Source organism: Triticum urartu, chromosome 7A (assembly GCF_056163025.1).
Source record: "Triticum urartu cultivar PI428250 chromosome 7A, HENAU_Tu73, whole genome shotgun sequence".
Lineage (NCBI taxonomy): Eukaryota > Viridiplantae > Streptophyta > Magnoliopsida > Poales > Poaceae > Triticum > Triticum urartu.
The window spans coordinates 727881428-727888496 of record NC_141879.1 but is presented as its reverse complement, the minus strand read 5'-3'; the positions used below and the strand labels follow the sequence as shown (position 1 = coordinate 727888496).

At 43.1% G+C, this 7069-nt stretch overlaps 1 pseudogene; it reads left to right on the top strand.

The window, feature by feature from the left end:
* LOC147962321 (uncharacterized) lies at positions 1-2660 on the top strand (annotated as a pseudogene).
* The last annotated feature ends 4409 nt before the right edge of the window (positions 2661-7069 follow it).

Genomic DNA, 7069 nt, shown 5'->3' with positions numbered 1-7069 from the left:
ATGAACAGGAAGAGTACAGCAACAACAAATTTGTTTTTCAAGCCTATTGCTTCTAGCTCTAATGCAACTGAAAATGCAAATCCACCGGAGGAGCAACCTGTTGTAGATGATACTTCCAGCCCTAATCTAGTTGATATGCAAACTGATGATCACAATATTGTGGCACCACTAGAAACTTTAGAAGAAGGTAGAACTAGAAGCACAAAATATGTGAGAGATCCTGGTACACGCCAACAGATTTGGAAACTCCATCCCGATAAGCAGGATGAAGCACGTCGATTCTATGTTTCTAAGGGCGCTTTTCATCCATACATGAAAGAGTATCCATATAATGGAACAACAAAAAACCGCCGCCGATTCCAGTATAGTTATTTCACTGATTGGCCTTGGCTAGAGTACTCACTTATCACACATCATGCATACTGCCTCTATTGTTTCCTCATTACGAAAAAGCCAACTGGAAAGTGTGGTTCAAGTGCATTCACAGTGGATGGATTTATAAACTTGAGAAAGGTGAATGATGGCAAAGATTGTGCTTTTATAACCCACATGGGCAAAGATTCCAACTCAGCTCATAGCTATTCAGCCCGTTGTTATGAAAATCTGAAAAATAGATTGAACCACATTGACAAGGCGATGGTACAAGTATGTACAAAAAAGGTTGCAGCTGCAAGGTTAAGACTTAAAGTCACAATTGATTCCATTAGGTAAGACTAAGTTTATTTGTTTCAACAATTAACCTAGTATATTTTGTATTTATGTAAGACTAACATGTCCCTTGTCTGTTATTTCATTAGGACGGTGGTTAACATTCCAAGCTTGTCCATTTAGAGGCCATGATGAATCTCCAGGATCCCTAAACCAGGGTAATTTTCTTGAGTTGGTAAAGCTTTTGGCTGCTTATAACAAGGATGTCAGAGATGTTGTCATGGAAAATGCTCCACAAAATGCCAAGTACACCTCACACCCCGTTCAGCAAGAAATCCTTGGTTTACTTTCCAGGAAAGTGCAGAAAAGTATTAGAGAAGAAATTGGCGATAGCAAATTTTGTATAATGGTGGACGAGTCTAGAGATGAATCTAAAAAGGAGCAGATGGCACTGGTCATTCGGTTTGCTAATAATGAAGGGTACATAGACGAGCGCTTCCTTGACATCATACATGTTAGTGACACTGCTGCATTGACTCTCAAGGAGGCAATTTGTACTGTCTTAGAAGATAATAACCTGAATGTACAAGATATTAGAGGTCAAGGATACGACGGCGCAAGTAACATGCGAGGGGAATGGAATGGATTGAAAGCTCTAATGTTAAATAAGTTCCCATATGCTTATTATGTGCACTGCATGGCTCATCAGCTCCAATTGGCTCTTGTTGCAGCATCACGAGAGGTACACGAGGTGCATAATTTTTTTCAGCATGCAAATTTTGTGATAAATGTTGTTAGTGCGTTATCTAAACGGAATGATGAGTTATTAGCTAATCAAGCTGCTGAAATTGCACGTGGCATTGAATTGGGTGAGCTTGATACGGGAAAAGGGGCAAATCAAATAGGCTCTTTACAGAGGCCGGGAGACACGAGGTGGAGTTCTCACTTCAAGTCAATTAATAGCTTGAGGAAGATGTTTGCTGCTACGATTGCAGTTCTACGAAGTGTAGAAAATGATCGTTCAGTCACAAGATATTCTCGTGGAGATGCAGTGGGCGCCCTAAAGATGATTATCTCTTTTAATTTTGTATTCATTATGCACCTCATGGAGAAAATTATGAAGATCACAGATGTTTTATGTCAAATGCTCCAAAGGAAGTCTCTGGATATTTTAAACGTATTAGATTGTGTTGCAAACACAAAGTTTCTACTTGCTGAACTAAGAGAAGATGGTTGGGAACCACTTCTAAAAGAGGTTAAATCTTTTTGTCTGAAGCATGATATTGACACCCCCGATTTTAGTTCCAAGTATGTCTCTTTTCCTATATCTAGATTGGAATATTAATCATCACAAGTATTTTAATCTAATATATGTTGCCATTTGTAGGTACGTTGATATGACTAAATCTCGAAACAAGCATGACAACACCACAACACTTCACCACTATAAAGCAGATGTATTCAATGTTGCCATAGATCAACAGTTGGTCGAGCTAAATGACCGGTTCAGCGTTCAAAGCACTGAGCTATTGAGGCTTTGTGTATCCTTGAATCCACTGCATGACACATTTGATGTGACAAAGAGATGCACTCTAGCAGAAAAGTTTTATCCTGCTGATTTTTCTAACCAAGACTTGGCTCAGTTAGAGTCTCAACTTATCCATTTCAGAATGGATGTTCGCTCACATCCAGGCCTAAAATGCTTGCATTCACTTGCTGATTTGACTGTTGGTTTGTTCAAAACTGGTAAAGTTCAGGACTATTCCATGGTTGATAGACTATTGCGGTTGGTTATTACTCTTCCAGTTTCAACGACAACCACTGAGCGAGCCTTTTCTGCTATGAAACTAGTGAAGACGCGTGTTCGAGGCAAAATGGGTGATGACTTTCTTCAACATTACATGATTGTCTACATTGGAAATGCTATAGCTGCAAAAGTCACATCTGATGAGATTATCCACATTTTCGACGATGGTACTCGTAGAGCTGAATTTCAGTTGATAGATATGTAACTTCTTTTTTTTTTGCTAAACATACGTTGTCATGCACTCATATCAATTCTACTATTGAGACTATATTCTTGTGTGGTGTATAATTTGGAATGATTATTATCTGTCTCGCCCCCCTCATGTTCAAATCCTGGCTCCGCCCCTGACCGCTGGTGATGCCAGTGTCTCTTTAGTTCACCATCGGCCTCCTTCCCCCGTCCTGTTTCCACCGTCGTCGCTCGAGGCCCCGTGACCCCATGCGCCTCCCCGAGCTTGCTTCCCAAGACCGAGTTCGCCGACACGGCCTCTGCAGTATTTTCAAAAAAATTGTGTGTGGTTTGTGTGAGTGTCTGCGTTGTTGGTGTGTGTGGGTGTGAGTGTTTGTGTGATGGTGTGTGTGTGTGTGTGTGTCAGTATATGCGATGGTGTGTGTGTGCGTGCGTGCGTGTGTGTGTGAGAGAGAGAGAGAGAAAGAGATTGGTATGCATATGTGTTAAAACTATATGTAAATGAGATTAATATACATGAACATGACAAAATATAGATACATTGAAGGCGTATCAATATCTCACATTGGTTCCACATGTCGCAACTCCCGCTAGCCGGCATCAACCATATGTGGTTATCGTCCACACACCCTCCATTGGCCTACGCGCCTGTGGTGCGAACAAGAAACCAATATTTTGGTTGGTGTCATGGTGGGCTTGTGAAATGAAGTTTTCCCTAAGGAGATGCAGGAGAAGCTCCAACGTGTGACAGACGTAGTGGCCTATATCGGTAGGGAGGAAGGCTGGTGGAAGTCTCTAACATGCAAGGGAATAGTGAATGTTGGAGTTAGCAAAATGGCCACATATTTGAGTAGAAGTCGAGGCTGTAGCAACATCATGGTGTTGTGCCGATGTGAGATGTGGTTGACAGCTTGTTCGATATGGGGGCGAATGTATTTCCTTAGTTGATATATTCACAATACAGTTGGTTATTGGTTTGTGACCCGTATCTCATGGACGGGGGATCTTAGAGGAACTTTTGTGGTCTGGGTTGTATGGCTGAAATATCTGCATTGGATGAGGTTCGAGGGTGTCGGCGGTGTGAGGACGACGACCGCCTTGTGCCACCTTTTATTCTTTGGGTATATCCGGATCCGTGCAAGGTTTCCTCAGTACGGAAGGGTGTCTTTGGCATGGTACGAAGACAATGGCTATTGGTCGTTCTTAAGAAACCATCTTCTCCAAACAAGGAACAACCCTAGTTTGGCTTCTTTTGAGAGCAGGATTCTCCTTTGATGGTGGGAGTTTTAGTTGTTGTGTGGTGTACGTGGAAGTCATCATGACCGGTGTGTTAGAGGATCTCTAGCACACTTGTGAAATGTGGACCGACACTCATGTGGAGCACTGGCCCGGTTTGTTGATTAATTATCCGCGCGGCTAGCAGGTCCGTATGCATTATTTGGCTTTATTAGGCAACATAGCCAGATAACGGCTTGCTAAGATGGTAGACGAACAAGCATAGTCGAACGAACCCTCACACTCGTAATGTTACGGGGATCTATCGAGAAGAAGCACAACCAAAAAGAAGCAAAGAACACGGTAAGTACACAAGCATAATCATGGCATGATGCACAATCGAGGATGATGCATGTCCGGTTTAATGAGTCATGTTACTGCAAGATGCACCAACCACATACTACACATTAAGTGTTGCTCAATATGCAACGAGTTGCATATTGACGAACTTCACATTCAAGTATTTAGTTCACTCTCGTCTATGTACATGACAAGATTAAGTTTTGTTAAACATGCAAGAGATGAAACATAATTAAACTACCTATCTAGGCGAGTTTAAATGAGGCCGGAAACAACACATAACAATTCCAGGAAATCTCCATATGTAATTTTCGAAATTGGTACTGTTCTGCCCTAAACAAAATTTTATTATTGTAAAAAATGCAAAGTAAGTGCACCATGTTATTCTAGGCATTTTTCTAGTCAAGTTACATATATATTTTATTTAATTCGGAGCTGAGGATATTTAGTTATGAAATAAACAATTTCAGCAAGACATTTATGCATATTTAATCAAACAACATTTTGAAAAAAATTTAACATGGATGTAGGTTAGAAATTATAAAACTACACAAAACTCTAAGCATTTAACATATATAGATCATTTTAGTGCGATGCATGGTTTATGAGCTATTAAATGCATGAGCATGACATATTCAAGCTATGTGCAATGTTATGGAAATAGTGGCATAATATGATATGTAGCATTAGTCGCCATGGCGGAAAGAAAGGTGCGCCTTGACGGCTAAAAACGAAATGGTGCCACGACAATGTTCCGGTTTCGTTAACTCATTGAGATATCGACACAAAAGAATAAGTGTGGGTGTGCATGGATGTGTCGTCCAAAGTGTCGATGGGGTGATCCCGGTTAACGGGTGTCCTACGTGTCGGTGGCATGGCAAATGAGGATCATGCACGAAACAATTCGGACACGCAGCAAACATAGGGTGCGTACAAAACATGCATTCGTCCACGGGCGCCGTCTCGGGTTAAACCTTCAAAGCGTACATTTTTGGACCGGAGCGAGCCAGTGCGGTGTAGATATTCACGGTTGTCGTGGACGTAGTGGTACATGTTGTCTTGTTGAATCCAAGCAGTTGTAGTCATTCACGCGGAGAGGAAAACTTGACGAATCCTAGGGTCTTCGGGTTGTCGTTGTACTTGGCGGTAGAAAGCACACGACGTCGATACACGAACTTGGCGATCCGACGTATACTTGGGAGTCTCGGTCTTGGCGACGGTAGTTGTACACTTTCCGTATATGTGCGAGGTCGTCTTGCACTTGGCATTCCGGTAGTCGCTCGAGCGTCCCTGCCGTATTGCCTTGCTGTTGGAGGTACGAGGTGCGGGTCAGGTGGTGAAGATCCTCTCGTCATAGGGAGAGGGATAAGAGGGTGGTGGTGGTCTACGAAGGAAACATGCGCTGATGTGGCCGGAGGAGGAAGCTAGCCACACTTGGTGTTCGTAGGCGAAGAGCAGAGAGCTAAGGCCGGGGAGCTCGCTTGGCATCAGCCAAAGCTTGTGCACGGTAGCAGCTCGGGCGCGGAAGTGGAGCAAACGGGGCGAGTTGCAGCTGCGGCAGATGGCGAGGTGGTGAGCACGGGCTCCTAGACACCTCCTATCCTCACCATCTAATATTGCTTTGAGATCCGTACTATACAACTAACTTACTACATGAAAACTTTCTTTTTTTTGTTTCTTCAAAACAAAACAACAAATGAACTTGAAACTTTCCAGGACAACAAAACATTCTTCGAACAATGTGGGATAAAGCTTTTAAATTTTTTGTCCAAGAAAAATATAGAAAATGATTTTTTTAATTAAAAAAACTTATTTTTAGTATTTGTGATGCGCGGAAAAATCTGTAAGTTTTTTCCCACATTCTAGTAAGAATGTTTTGTTGTGCTGAAAATTTTAAAGTTCATTTGTTAAGCTATATTGGAGAAACAAAAAAGAGATAAGTACATGCACGAATCGCGATGGGGAATTGGATAGCTAGATAAGAGGGTGTCTATGATCCTAAGCTCCACAGGATATTTTCCGTGGTGCTAGGGCCGATGGAAGCAGCAGCGGGGAGGCGAGTGAAGGATGGGTGGTGCAGGACCTCATACGCTGGCCTTGCGATCTCCAAAATTCAGGAGTAAAAGTATTATCAGCTCATGCGTGTTAAAAAGAATGAAAAATAAGACTTTGGTTTGAGCAGCGAGAGTAGTAGTGATGAAGGGCAGATCCATCACGAGGAGCTTGAAGCCGTCCATGCCTGGCATGCGCAAGTCCGTGATCACCAGGTCGAACTCCTGCTTCCCCGATCTGAGTATCTTCAACGCCGTCATCCCATCCATCACTGTCGTTGCTGTACAGCAACAAGCATTATTCATCACTGAGAGAAAACGATCACATGGCTCCGATTGTAATGGACTATGGCTCCGGTTGTGGAGGGATCAAGAGAGACTCATCGTTGTACTTGCAGCAGCGCAGGACAACCTTGAGTACCTTGTCCTACCTGCGCAGTCGTCGACTCGTCGTCCACGGCAAGCACGCGCAACCCCTCGGGGAACTTGTCCTCCGCGGGAGCCTCCATCCTCTGTCTTTGGTCCCCACCCATCGCGGCCATGTTTTCCGAAATTCTTCCGACCTGGCAAAGCAAACACCATGAAGAAAACACTAATTAAAAACAACGGGAGCTAACCAACACAAACCCCGCTACAATCTAAGAGCACAACCCAAGACCTCTATTAGATCCCTGAATTATTCACCTCCTACAATGGCTTCCTCGCGGCAGGAAGAATAGTGCAATGTGGATTGGAGAGGAAAAGGACTGTAGTGGCGAGAGGGCTGGAGGATCCAGGGGGCTATTTATAGTAGAGAGGG